The sequence below is a fragment of the Camelus dromedarius genome, chromosome 34 (genome assembly GCF_036321535.1).
Source record: "Camelus dromedarius isolate mCamDro1 chromosome 34, mCamDro1.pat, whole genome shotgun sequence".
NCBI lineage: Eukaryota > Metazoa > Chordata > Mammalia > Artiodactyla > Camelidae > Camelus > Camelus dromedarius.
The window spans coordinates 14,185,193-14,200,001 of NC_087469.1; the positions used below are offsets into that span (position 1 = coordinate 14,185,193).

The window sequence follows — 14,809 nt, forward strand, 5'->3', positions numbered from 1 at the left end:
TATACAGTGAGCTAGTGATTTGATATTTGCATATATTACAAAATGAGCACCGTGGTAAGTCTAGTAACCATCTGTCCCCAGGCATCCACTTACTCTTCCGTTCTGTCCTGTCCTGTCCAGAATGATGTCATGGAAGATGTTGTAATTTATCTTGCTGACATCAAGATACTTTTCAGAATATTCCTTGTCTACCAACCTAGGAATTTTATTTATTTTTTTTTTTTTTAAGGGCAGTAAAGTCAGTTTGACGTGACTGTTTTTCAGTGAAGCTATTCTGGTTCTTGGACATCACTTTTTTGCTTCGTAAATAATCCAACTGAGAATTTTCGTTAGCAATGAATATCAAACTTACTATTATGTAGCTTCCAGAATCCGATGTTTACTGCTTTTATGAAAATACAACTTTTGCGTATTTCCGTCTCTAAAAACGATTTCTTTTGATCAGTTCACCAACAGCTAACAGTGGTTCTACAATCCTGTCTTTAAGTTCTTTCCCTGCTTCAAGCTGTGATTTGCTGGTGTTCGCAGCCTTGACTTTATTTAAAGCTATAAGATACTGGTTTACCACCTCCTCACCTATCTCAAACTTGAAACCTTTATAAATCGTTTTTCTGGTTTGATGATGTTGTCCTTGAAGAAAACAAAGCAAAGTGGGAGTTAAATCATTTGCTTTCCTTCTGTCATCTGTAATCTCCTATGTCTGCCCCGGGGTGTAGCTGCCTCAATCCTTTATTTTTGTCTCTTTCCATTTTGCTTCAAGTATTGCTTTTTAAGAGAGAGTGGAGAGGGGGGTGTGCAGAGGGAGAGTGTGGAGGGGGAGGTGGGTGTTTTCAGACTCCACTTCATTCTGGCCTTTGGCCTTCCTAGTGCACTTTGAATAGGTTCAGGCTACACTTGTGTGTTGCTTTTTGTTTATAAGCCCCTCCTTTCATCTTCTGCACACGTGCTTCTAAATCATCATGGAGGTCAGATTTGAAAATTCGGACAAAAGTTGTGATATCCATTACATTTCACTTTCCCCATTAGAAAGGCAAAGGTCAAACCCCCCCCTCTTAGAAACATAATTAGCAATGCAATTCAACCCAACCAATATTTTTTGATCACCTCTTAAGCCCAAGGCATGGTTCCAGACACAGTGGTTGACACAGAGGTGAACAAGAATTCAACACGATGAAGGAGGCTGACACAAATGACCACAGTCCCAGACGGGATGAGACAAAGATGACAATGCTGGTTTACACAAAGTGTTGGGAGACCCTAAAAAAAGAGGGGCCATTTCTGCCAGAGAAGATCCAGGAAAGATTCATATAGGAGGTAGCATCTGAGGTGGTCTTGGAAAGCTGGGTAGAATATCAGAAGTCAGAGATGCAGGGAAGGCTATAAATTCCTTAGGAAGGCAAGAAGGTAAAGAGGCAAGATGGTGTTTGTAGAGCAGCAGATGACTTTGTATGATAAGACCACATATGGAGGACTGGGGGTAGAATACAGCCCCAGACATTGACTCCAAGCTTTCTTCTCTACTCCAGTGTCCTATCCAAATGTTAGGCATAACACACCCTCAGATAAACTCACCAGCACCTCCTCTAAACCTGTTCTTCCTCTATAATCCACTCCCCTTTTTTGATGACATCACCATCCTCCCAGTAAACTGAACACTGAACTTAGAATCAAAAGATCTGCATTTGAATCTAGGATCCAGCTCTTCATTTCTCTGAGCCTCTATTTCTTCATCTGTAAAACGGGGGAACAGTGCCTAACTGCCCTCCTCATGTAGGAGAGTCGTGAGGATGAAACAAGAAAATGTGGAAGGAACTGCTTTGTAAATGGTGGTGTGCTGTATGCAGGCTAGAACCTCATCACTCTGATGACTCTGTCCCTGGATGGGTGCACCGGGTGGTGAGTTGTCCTGGATGAAACTGACGTTTCCTGGGGACAGTGCCTGAAGACCCTTGTGGGGGGAACTGGGAAGGGGAGCAGGGCAGGGTGGGGAGGCCGGAGGCAAAGGGAGAGATGTGGGAAAGGCTGTTTGGAGGTTGCAGACTCAAGCCCATTTTGGTTGGGACTGAAGCAGGCTGTTTTTGAGATTCTTCAAAGCTGTTGGAGTTCACACTGAGTGTTGGGCTCTGTGGGGAGTCACCCTGCCGTGCCTCACCTCCAGAGAGCAGGCTGTGAGGTGAAGCAGGAGTGTTTCTCGGCACCTTCCAGCAAGACGCCTAGTGCAAAAATGTGTTGTGTGGGAGGCAGGGAAAGGCAGGGCCAGAAGGGGCCTCGGGTCTCAGATAATTCTGGTGCAGACACACCTGCATCCTTCCTGGCTACCCTCTCCATGTGCCACACACTGCGGGCCCTCTGAACACGAAGAGGACACAGCCACCATCTCTGACTTCAGAGGACGCCTTGGGAAGTGCCGGTACTTAGCCCACGTGTGTGCTCGGAGTCACAGGAGCGCAGAGGTGGAAGTCACTGTCTGCCAGAGAGGAATACTGCTGAAAGCCTCCAGGGGCAGAGAGCCCAGAGGTGAATCTTCAGGAATGTGGGGTCGTCCAGTTAGACGAGGCAGGAAGGGCGAGCCAGGAGGAGAGCACAGCAGATGCAAAAGACCAGGGACCTGAGAAAGCATCTTGAGCTCCCGGAACACCTGTTACCGTGTGCCTGGAGCGCGGGGTGAGGTGAGGGAGGGAAGAGGACGCAGTGGCGGGGCAGGGTGGGCATAGACAGTGCGGTCAGGAAGCAGAGGGTATTTAAAGTACCTTTAGGAAGAAATATCAGCATGTGATGGAAAGTAGGAGGTGAGAGAAGGGGGAGGAAGGAAAAGAGAAGGTGAGGGCGTCTCCAGGTTTCCTTCTTGGGTGCCTGCAATGATGATGCTGCTGTTCATCTGAAACAAGGAAAAACGTGGGGAACCAAACGGGGAGAGTGGGCAGCATGGAGATAATGGGGTCATCGCTGGGCGGGGCTGAGTGCGGGGCGGGGCTGCCGTGGGGAATCTAGGCAACTCTGCCTCCTTCAGTTTCCCATCTAAGTCCTCCTGCCCCAAGTAGAATGTACTTTGTCTCTCAGTTGTATTACAGTCCCTTGAGGGCAGAGACTGGCTCTTACTCACCTTGGTACCCTGAAGGCAACCCTGGCGTCCTCATAGCCTCCATGGTCACATACCAGTCCTTCACCTTCTCTGCCTGAGTTGCTTCATGCACCTGACAGTACCTCGAAGCCACACAGAAAAGCGGACACACGCGGTGTGAGTCCTGGCCGCACCCCGACCAGCCGCGTGTGTGGAGCATGCTGCCTGACCCTCTAGTCTGTGCTGTCTAGTTTTGTAGCCACCAGACACGTGTCTATTAAAATTTAAATTAAATTAAATTAAAAATTCAGTTACTCAGTCACACCAGCCACAGTTCAAGCGCTTGCCAGCCACGTGGTGTCTACAGTACTGGATGGTGCTGACTGAGAACATCTCATTGCAGAGAATCCTGCTGGACAGTGTACACGGGCACCTACCTCACAGGGTCGGTGAAGGTCAGCGAGATCACGTGTGTGGAGCTGGGCACGAAGGCCAGCACACAGGAACCTTCAGTAAACATCAGCTGTTATTATTCAGAATGAGCTGGGGGCAGAGCTGAGGGCTAAGAGGGCTGTCATCTCCTGTCCTTGGGGAGAATAAATGGATTCATGGGGAGAGTTGAAGGGGCCTCAGTGTGCACTGAGAATTTGGGGTTAATGTGAGCAGCAGATCTTTGGGAACCTCCAGAGAGAGGCATTTTGGGGACTTCAGTGACACTAAGATGATCTGGAAGAATAGGGGTGGTGCCCCACTGTGACATCACTTACCTGTGGATCTGGGTTTGGATCTGGGTCTGGGTCCTGGACTGCAGCAGAAGGCCTGGGACCTGGGGGTGAGGAGGGGATGGGGACCCCGGCTCAGAAGTCCATCTGTGTGGTAATAGCGGGAAAGGCACGGAGCTCGCGTCCAGATGGCCCGGTGATTTCTCTTCCTGAGTGCGTGCTGCGCCTCTGCATGCCCTTGCCCCTCTTTTGTGCCCTGCATGTCGGGGATGAATGAGCAGGATCCATCACCGACCTGGAGTCTCAGGAAGGGGAGAGGGGTTGTTGCGGGGGGCCCGGCGGGAGGGAGTGACGCTAGATACCAGCAGCTGGGATGAGGGAGGCAGTGCTGCTGGGGGGCACCCCTTCTCGGGGGCCATCAGAGAAAGCCTGCGTTCCATCCCTGAGCCTGGAACCAGCTGGCAGAGGTTTTCCAGTGAGGATGCCCCTTGGTTCCCCAGCCCAGCAGACAGCCCTAGCTGAGGAGCTTGGATGGACAGATGGACAAACCCTGGCCTATCCCTGATCAGCATTCTCCCTGAAGGGAAAAGCAGAATATTCACTTTGGCTGGGAAGAGGACTGGGAGAGGGAATCCTGGTGCAGTGGGAAAGCCCCGGCCACAGGGTTCTGACCCAGGCACGCCCCTCTCACTGATCCTCCCCATGGCCCCAGAGTCATGCCCCTCTGGTTATCGATCTGGTCAAGGGACTGGAAAGGTCATCTCGAAGTCCCGGCCAACCCTCTGTTCCACCAGCATGTGGAGGGTGGAAGGGAGAGGGTGAAGCGACGCGTTTTCCTTGGACTGAACTCTGCTCAGAGACCGGAGACTCTGTTGTCTCATCCCAGCAGCTCTCTGCAGCCTTCCCGTCCCACCTCCTCCCTCCTCTCCTCCCTGGTAGGATGGATTGAGGCAATGTGGAGAAATCCGAATAACTAATCAGAGTCCTCATTAACCCCCTGCCAGGATGCTCAAACATTCACTTTGCTGTTTGTGAAGCAGGAAAAAAAAAAAACCCTCTCCCCACATTAAAATTGATGCGTTATTAATCCCTGCGCTCCCGACCTGGCGGCCGCTTACCCCGCCCTGCCTGGGGCCCAGCGGCTCCGGCTCCACCTCGGGCCACTTGCACTTTCTGTTATTTATTGGACCAGCGCAGAGAGGCCTCTCTTCACAGGGAGCGGGCTTGGCGCCAGCTCAGAGGCAGCTGCTTTGTTTTCTCCCTGGTGGGCTGGGCCCCACCCCAGGGTGCAGCTGCCAGGCTGCTACGGGCTGCCGGGGTGGGCGGGCGAGTAAACGGCGGGGTGGACGGGTCTTTCTCCAGACCCGCGGGGACCCAGTGAGCTGCTCTCTGCTTCAGACGAGCCAGTCCAGTGGTGGGCTGGGCTTTGAAGGCCTTAGCGTTTGTCTGGCCCAAAAGCCGATCCTTTCTGCACACCTGGGACCTCAGTGCCCCACACCCCAGCCTCGAAGTTGTTCTCTGGCTCTCTACCTGGGCAGGTAGCCCACATTGCACACCCTCCGCGGAAGAACAGGAATCCACAAATAGGCATCACGTGTGGCACCTTGAACCAGGAGCTGGGGGAGGGGATGCCCGAAGCCATTCGAGGCGCAGTTCCTGTCCTCAGGGAGATTGCACTGCAGTGGGGTCAACATGTCCACACACACAAAGAACCTTGCTGGAGGGAAGGAGAGAGGGAGAGAGGGAGGGGACCTGAGCAGTAGAAAGGACTCCTCTGGGTTCTCCAAGCCTAAGATGCTGTGAGAAGGAGTGTGGAGAAAACAAGAGCTGCTGTGAGGCCCTCATTCCGTCTGCTTGGTTCTGGCCCAGCCCTCTCTCATTGGCTGTCGATCTGCCCTGTTCGGGTCTGTCCACATCTCCTGCCTGTCTTGACCTATGACCTCACAGCCAGTGCCGAACTTTGTGTAAACTACATTTTGCAGCCCTCTGAATAACAGGTTCCTAAAGACAGCTTTGTAGGGAGAAGGAGGAAAGGAGAACGAGCCAAAAGTGGAGGATGAGAAGAAAGAAGCACTTCACCCCTCGCTCTTATTTCCCATCACTTTAATTTACTATGCTGAGCAGTGGTCAGAGATCACCTTCCTGATCTTTGACTCAGGTTGGGGAGGATGATCATTCCACCAGTACTGGTGGTGCTGCTGTGTGCCAGGGATTCAAGGTGAGCAAAACACACCTGGGTCCCTGCCCACGTGGAGCTCACAGCCTAGTGGAGAAAACAGGTATAACCCAAATCATCACAAATTAATATACAGTTATAAACCGAGTGAAGGGCTCAGACTGAATCATGAAGTGCGATGTGCAGAGGAGGCTTCCCTGCTCTGGGAGGTCAGAGTAGCTCCCCTGAGGAAGAGCTCCAGCTGAGATGCAAAAGTGAAGCAGACTGGTGGTTTCTAGTTTGAGGTGGTTGAGGAAAGAGCATCTTCCAGGAAGATGGGTGGCTTGTGCAAAGGCCCTCTGGTGGGAAAAAAACATGTCCTGTTTTTTCCAGGAACCAAAGGCCCGGGTGGCCAGAAGGCAAAGAGTCAACTAGATGAAGCAGGAGACATGGTCAGGGCCAGACCACACCTGACCTTCTAGGCCAGGGTGAGGATATTGGTCTTGATCTCAAGAGGAATAGGAGGCCAATAACTGTTTGAAACCAGGGAGAAGGGGAAGGGGTCGAATGGAATTTGCACATCAAAGAGGTCTCCCTAGCTGTTTAGTAGAGAACAGATGGCAGGTGTCTATTCGTTAAATGGGTCATCTTAGTCCCTTGCTGTTTGTTTCCTATCTCCCACTTTGTTGAGCTGAAGTCTGTAGAATGTGCTGGAGCTTTATGAAGGGAGACGTATATCTAAATTCTGACCATCCAGTATTCAGCCTCAGCTCAGAACCCGCAAAAATAAACTCTTACTCTTGAAGCGGCACGCCTCCTTTCCTAACTCACAGAGACTCAGGCAGCTGTGACCACGCTGACCCCTGCAAGGCCAGCAGTATGATGGATGTGGGGCCCTGTGTACAGACCCTGGCCTCCCTGGGAGGTGTCAGGAGGGGAAGCAGCAGGGCCGATGGACTGGCAGAGCTGGGAGGAACAGGGAGCAGGGAAGCGGAGAGGTGGGACTTGCAGGGGTACAGGCACCAATCTGGCCTCTTGTGCTGGGCGTGCGGGCACAGTGACACGGACACAAGCGGGCAAGCCCCCTTGGCCACAAGCGCCTCCTCGCCATTTGGCTAATGGCTCCTCTGTTTTGGTTATTCCAGCTGCTGCTCCTACAGAAATAGCCTTTGTTTAGGACAGGGGCCCTTCCTTTCATTTCAACAAACATTAATTGATCTTAGCCTATAGGTAAGAATACTCTGAGCAGCAATGCCCCATAGGAGGCAGAATGAACTAAGTACCAAGTCTCCCCTCCCCTTCCTACGGGGTGGGCCTGCTGGTCACATCTCCTGGGGCAGCCCAGCAACTCTGCCTGCACAACTCCCAGTGGACAGGATGCCGGTGCCCTCACCATTTAATTACTGCATTGGACTCTTAGCTGCAGAGCTGGAAGGGAGAGCAGCTAGCCACCTGCCATCACTCATGTGTCCCCCAAGCCCCCTGGAGTGCGAGGATCGCCTTTCCCGTGAACATCCCTGTAGAACAACTGGAGATTTCCTCCCAGGCTGCGGGACGTCCATCTCCCCTGGAGTCCAAGAGAGGAAGGTGTTCAGGTTCTCCTGGTCCTGTCTTGCTTCAGGGTCCTGCCCTGGAGTAGGTCCTGCTCCCCTTTCTCCCTCCGTCCTGCACGTGCGGCCTCCTCTGTGCTCCATGCACAGCTGTCCCCACTGTGGGTGCCGCCCTTTCTCTCAAAGCTGCCACATCTGTACATTTTTACTGGTGTGGGTGCTTGGCCTGCCAGGCTCATTCACCCCAGGCATAAAATTTAAGGGGATGCCCAAAAGTTCAGCAATCAAGAGAAATAATATTTCAATGCAATATTTTTAAAAACCAAAATTAACGGCAAAAGTGCATGGTAAACAAAACATCAACGTTCTTAATGATGGCAGGCTCAGTATTACTGACTCTTTCTTCTGCGTTGAATTCTAAAGTGTCCAGGCAGGGCGTGGTTTTGGGTCCTGATTTCATCTCCATAACTGAAGTTCGGGTCACCCCCTTAAACTCTGTGGCCAAGGGAAATGCCACTGGTCCCAGCCCCCGAGGAGATGCCAGAAGGGGCCCTGGCTCTGTGGAGGGTGGAGAGCAGAACAAGTTGAACTTCACTTACGAGATAACGAAATAAGGTCTTCCAAGCCCTTCCACGTCCCTCCTTGTGTCCCACGGAAGGAGTTTCTCACTGTTTTCTCCCGCTCAGTCTGGCCTGCCTCCCTTTTACCTGTTCTCCCAACCAACACCTGCTTTCTTCTCCCTTCTGCTCTGAGTTTTATGCTCCTCCATCTTCGAGACGTCCTAGACTAGATTCACCAGGAAGTTGGCGGGGGAACTTTATAAATTCCTCATTCTCCAATCCTTTTTTTGCCTTTTCTCCTTTGCCCTTATTATCTGACACTGTATGTATTATTCACTATCTTGCTATTATCTGTCCACCGTTCCCCTCTCCACCCTGGCCAGAATGTAAACCCCATGAATGCTGAGATTTTTATCTTTTTTGTTAACAATTGTGAACAGTTCCTGGCACACAGCAGACACTCAATAAACACCAGCCAAATGAGTAGGTAACAATTGAGTTCCCTTTGCTTTCATCTTTCCCCTCCCAGAGCAGGCCTGGCCTCCCCTTTAACAGCTAAAAGACACTGAATCTTTTTCCTAAATGACAGAACATCTGCTCTGGGCCTCCACCCTCGGCCATGCAAACAGGTAGCAGAAGCTTTGAAATCACAGTTGTTACTTAACAAGTCCAATCTAGGCAATAGAAACAAATTTTTCCCAGGGCAGACTTCAGGGTTTTCAAAGTATGTTGTGTATTTTTTTCCCTTTTAATAGGGATTGATGTTCAAGGGAAGATTTGAATTTCATGTAATTTGAATCAATACCTTGGCCAAGATACTTTAAGACCCCGTTTTGATTATTCTGTCTGTAAAATGGGTATGCTGGTTCCAGTACTAGTAACTCCACAAAGTCACTGTCAAACTCAGGCAAAATGCTAATGGCTTTGGCTGGATGTGCTCTGTAATGTATAATCACCATGCATATACAGTTGTGTGAAGTCTCATTAGAACTTGGCCAAGGTCTCCTGATGAGACCATGGCAGAAGTGACCATCCAGTTCTAACCTTCTTCCTTCACAGATGAGAAACTGAGGCTCTGGTGGTGATGGAGGTGCCCAGGGTCACATCCCCAGTGAATAGAGGAACGTTCTGGATAGAAGCCTGGTGTCCCGGCTCCCAGAGCTGTTCCTGGCCTCTTAGAGCTTCTCAGGTGCTGATTTCACAAGAACAGGGACTCTATTTGCAGCTCTCAGCCTAGGTGAAACTCACCATGGCTGGAAGGGGGCACATTCTTGGCTTTCAGTAACCCTTCACAAACTCACCCAGGGAGGGAGACGTTTTTAAACAAAATCCCAGTCCCATCCCTTCCATATCTGAGATTTATTTCTGAGAGGCATCTGAATGAGAATTTTACAGGCGTTTCATTCCCCAGCCTTGTTATGGTTCCTTTGCTATCCTCTACAAACTGATTTTGACTGAAACCTCTGTAAGGCACGCAGCAAGAATCCCGGAGTGGAGACCTGTGCCTGGGGTGCAAGTCATCTGGTCAGCAGCATCTCCAGGCTCAGTGGATCATTGCAGGAGGGAACAGGGCCCTGAGAAGGGCAAGGAGGCACAGAGAGATTAATTTCTTCAATGTCATGCTTCCTGTGTGTTCCTTAATAACTCAAATTTACACGTGTGGGGAAAATCATAATTTCCCATGGAAGACATGGAAGGGGGTCAGAGCCATCAGACTATTTTGCAAGTGGGTGTGTCCACAGGCTCTGAATTGGTCCCACCAGCAGTCTTTTGGCGTTTTATGGGGTGTGTGGCCATGATTGTGACCAAGAACTGGCATTTGTGCCTTTGTCAGTGGCAGTGTCTCTGATATTATTCCTGTGTGTGTGTGTGTGTGTGTGTGTGATCATCACTTCTCTCTTTGTGACCATGTTTAGATCAATGTGTGTTTCTTTTTAAAAAATTATTTCTCATTTCCTGCATAAATTACTCCATGTAAAAGGCCATCCGGAGCTCAGTTTCTAGCATCCTTTTTCAATAAAGCATTATTATCACAGCCCAGTCCCAAAACTGGTCCCAGGAGAGGCTTTTCCTAGATTCTTTGTCAAACGAAATGTCACCGACTCACCAAATGATGAGAGGAAGAATTCTTCTTGTTTATTTCCCAAGTGAGGCAGAGCAGAAGCAGTTCAGCCTCTTTGGATCCTCTCCCTGGCTGGGCGGGCAGGCGGACAGGTGGGCAGAGGTGTGGAGGAGACCACCCTTGGACTCTGCCCTTTCACTTCGCCCCCTTAACCAGCTTTGTGACTTTGGGCAAGTCATTTTTCTAACCTCAGTTCCCCCTTTTAAACATAGGACTAGTAACACCTCCTTTGGAGGGTTGCTGCAAAGATTAAATAATAAACTGGGTGACACAGTTCTTTGTAAGGGACATTAGCAGGTTGTGTGCCATACATTCTGCATATCCTCTGCTGAACATATACATTTATTTACTCCTTTATTCAACCAATATTTATTGAACACCTTATAGGTATACAGATTAGGCTCCAAACACATTCTGTTTAGGATTATGTAATCTAGTAGGGTAGGCGAATAGAAATCAGAATTTTGCAGGATAAGTGCTAAGAGAATGGTGCACAGGATGCTCTAGGCTGCTAGAACCGTCCTGTGGCAGCCACGTGCACGATGAGGAAGGCCGCGGGGAGACTGATTTGCAGGCTGTTGCTAAGCTGAGGTGTGGCAGAGGAGATGGAGGGGAGGAAAATGTGGCTCACTCTATGGGGGCAGAAAAGAATGATTCGTTTGTACCAAGATGCACTGACCTTCCCCTGCTTCTGGGTTGGGAACCCAGGGTCCATCAGCAGCCTGGTTGGTGAGGGAGCTGGGGCTCCGAGGCTGGACGGTCTGACCGCTGTGGGAGGAATGGCGGGGAACAGGAGGAGGACCGAGCCCAGCTGAGGGCAAAGGAGGGATGGAGACAGGAAGGGCTTTGCAGAGGTTTTCAAAAGGCTTCGGTTAGGCTGGTGGTTACCCTTAGAAACGTAATCCTACTGGGAAAGCCAAGGGACTTCACTAAATTTGGGACTGGTCTTAGTTGAGTTAAAAGGGACATGTGCTTTCTACGATGGGTTCCCCATGACCCGTCTCTAATCTGTGTGTGGTCGAATTCTGCCCTGGTCTCTTGACTGCTCTTAGCATTCCTGCTCATCCATTCACTCCCTATTTAATAAGCACACGTGGAGCCTGATGCGAGGCCAGAGCTAGAAGCAGGAGCACTGTGCTCAGGAAGCTCAGGGCTCAAACGGGAGGGGCGCCCGTGGGAACATGTAATGAAAATATGCTGAGATACCGCCTGGAGTTCACGGCTAAGAGCTTTGGACTTTATCGTGAGAGAAAACTTTACAGAGCTGGATCTCAAAGGATGAGTATGATTTTGCCAAACAAAAGGGAAACAAACTATAATTGCTATGATTGTCTTAACAACGACACTCACCATTTGTGGCTCAGTCTGTGTCGATGCTGAGTCCTTTACTATGTGCTGAGCACATCGTGTGTCTGATGTAATAAATGACATAAAACCCCAATAAACACCCCGTAAGTTAGGTATTACCGTTCCCATTTTCAGAAATAGGAACACCGAGAGGTCACACAGCCAGGAAGAGGGAGATGGAGGATGTGAATCCAGGCTGTCTGACTTCGGAGTTTTTTCCAGACCACTGTACTATCTCCCACGTTCACTTCTTCATCTTAGTGTAGGAGGCACATGAAATAAACCACAGCGTGGTCAGAAGCTCTCAATTCAGAGACACATTGAAGTGGAGGGAATTGTAATGTCTTTGACAACAAGTGATAATCACTAACTAGGCAAAGTCTAGCTAAGCTGGTTGAGCACTGGTCTGATTGAGTGTTTTCTGGTGATGCTTCCTCTTCACGCAGCAAGAACGATCCTCTCGATGTTCCACACGGGCACAGCACCAGCCTGGGTACGCGTGGAAGGCATAAGAGAAACTGAAGACACCGATCTTGTCCTCAAACATTTATGATACCATTGAGGAGACTGAGACTAACAGGGAACACAGAAGATCACAAAGCAAAGTAAGATTAAGGGCCAATCGTAGGGCGCGGGACCCAGAGCTTGACTCCATTCAGCTGCAGAGGTTCAGAGAAAGGTAGGACTTAGGGGATGGGTAGGACCTGAGCAGTGGAGAGGAAAGGGGGCCTCCAGGGGGTGTGGGGACCTGAGCAAGGGGTCAGAGGGTGAGGGTTAGCTCTTCACCATCTGTAATACCATGACAGCCTGGTGCAGATGGAGAAAAGGCTCAGGTTTGAAAGACCAGGGGATTAGGTAAGAGAGGTAGGTTGAGTCTGATTACAAAGGACAAGAAAGGAGGCTAAGAAACTTGGATTTTGTCTTTATAGGTCCTGGCAAGTCATTACAGATTTTTGAGTTGGGGAGAAACAGTATAAGCCAGTCTGTAAACTTTTTTAGCTTCCATGGAGGCGCTCTCCCTTCCTAGAGAATTGGAGTCTGGTCTCTTTGAGATCAGCCTCATGGCTCTGGTGAAATCTGAGGCTTTCTCGGGGACAACTGACTGCAACAGCTAATCACCAGCAGTCCGAGAACAGGGCCCCCTGTCAGGTCCCGCCTCTTGTGTACAGACGGCAGCGGTGCAAACTGATGATGACGGTGATGGAACAGAATTCTAAGAAGTGGAGGGTTTTGTGCAACATCACACAGCAAATTTTTGGCAGAACTGGGACCAGCTATCTGCCTCCTTAGCTTGCTCACCCCACAGGGAAGTAGGAGGAGCTATACCCTTGGGGAAACACCCCAGGGACTTGGTAGGCAAACCACACCTCCATCACTGCACTTACGCAAGAAAAGGGCCTGGGAGGGTCTCCAGAGTGAGATCAATGAGGACAAAGACACTGATGTCGTTTGCTCCCGGGATAGATTGCAGGCTGGGGCAACACCCCCAAAGTGGACAGGGGACAGGCCTTTGGTTTGGGCTTCTGGCCAGAGATGCCAGAGGCTCAGTCTTCACTGCTGTCCCATTCATCTGCAAAAAGTGTAAGTGCAGGTTGGCTAAACGAGCAAAGGTGTTCTCTGGGGAAGCTTGCTGGGCTGTCAGAGGTCAGGGCGTGCCCACAAAATGACCTGGGAGCGGCCTGATCAGAGCTAAAGAGCGGGAGCAGGGCCACTCCATTTCTTGGGGATCTTATGGGGATAGAAGGGACATTATCTTCAAGATGGAAGAGCCTGCTTCCTCCTTTGTCCCTGAAACATCTGGGCCATCAGGTCACACAGGGCCCGTGTCTTCCCATCCATCTCTCTCTCTCTGTCTCTCGGTCCACCTCCCTGTCTGTCAGGCTGCCTGTTAATTGGGCCCAGCCCAGCCTTGGGATCAGGGCAGCTGTGTCACAGGCGCCTGCCAGCCTCTGAGGGAGGCAGACTTTGTACAGGACGAAAGAGAGGGGCTGACATTCTCTCTGGCGCCCCCAAGGCCCGCCCTGGGGCAAGGCCAGTGTGAGCATGGGGGGAGGGCAGCTGCGACCTCATTGTCCCCCCACCCCCAGGGCTGCAGGCTCTTTCCTGTGTCTCAGTGCCTTCGGTCCTGTGAGTTGCCCTTGTGATGCTCAGAGGAACAGCTGGCAGAAAGGAGATTACCGGATGTACTTCTGCCTTGAAGCTTTCTCCAGGCTGGGGGGACTAGGCAGTTGTCAGTGTGGGAAAGGGGACATCTATGTCTAGTGTCGCCCTGCGGCAGTGCCCTGCGTGGGGCACGCTGGTGTCACTGGGGACCGTCCTTCCCTCTCAACTGTGTATTTGTTAGTCCCTGAGTGTGGCCAGGGTGGGCTTCTCTTCCCTAAACTGCTGTTGGTCCTCTCTGAGGGGCTCCACTCCTTACGGGGGCGGGGGGGGCAGGGGTAAGACTAAAGCGAAAGACAGACAGAAAAGCAGGCATAGCAGCAGGACGTGGGGAGGGAGCTCCAGTCCCTCGGTGACAGAAAGGACACAATTAGCAAGAGGGGCTGCAGGACACACCAGGCAGAGAGGGCTTCCTCCTTCAGCAACCCTGACCCAGACCCTGGCCCTGGCCCCAGCTCTGTGGGCTTTGGCAGAAGCGGAGGAGGGGAGGCCAGCAGCCAGAAGCAGCATCGTCCACACATGACCGGATACCGTTATGTCCTTACCATCTAGACAGTGAGCACCTCAAAGAAAGGGAGAGCTTGCCTGTGTGTGTGTGTGTGTGTGTGTGTGTGTGTGTGTTTCATCGTTGCACGCCTAGGCCCTGGCACATGGTATGTTCTTAATACACAGAGTCTAAATTGAAGCAGTTTGCATCTTGGGGGTGGAGGGACTAGTAAAAAGCTACCCAAGAACAGAGCTCTCCTCTGCCAAAATAGGTCCCTGACCCCTGGGCAGAATACGGGAGGCTGACATCAGTAGGGCCCCCCGGAATGGCCCATCCCCACATCGCCTCGGCCTTCTCCTTCGGGAAGCCCAACATTTACTTAGCACTTACTACTGCAGGCCCCCTCTCTGGATTGGTAAGAAATATGGGAGCAAAGAGAAGTGGGGGTGGGGAGGGGGGAGGGGGAAGAACAAAAGGTCTGGAGTCAGAAGACATGCCGCTTGTTGGCTGTTTTCTTAGGCAAACCCAGCGCTTGACTTTCCTAAGCCTTATTATCCACCTCGATAAAATGAGATCAGCTACCTGGCAGGGAAGAAGGCATCTCTCATAAACTCCAGATATGATGTAAATCGGCGTGACCTTCCG

At 51.0% G+C, this 14,809-nt stretch overlaps 1 protein-coding gene across 6 annotated transcripts in view; it reads left to right on the forward strand.

Moving 5' to 3' along the window:
- PKNOX2 (PBX/knotted 1 homeobox 2) overlaps nucleotides 1–14,809 on the forward strand; it is a 233,673-nt gene that overhangs the window by 125,770 nt on the left and 93,094 nt on the right. Inside the window, exon 3 of one of the 6 annotated variants that reach the window (XM_064482193.1) lies at nucleotides 11,964–12,196. The exons of the other annotated variants lie outside the window; for them this stretch is intronic. The gene's annotated coding sequence lies outside the window, so the exon portion shown is untranslated. The remainder of the gene's footprint in view (nucleotides 1–11,963; nucleotides 12,197–14,809) is intronic. 6 annotated transcript variants of the gene reach the window in all.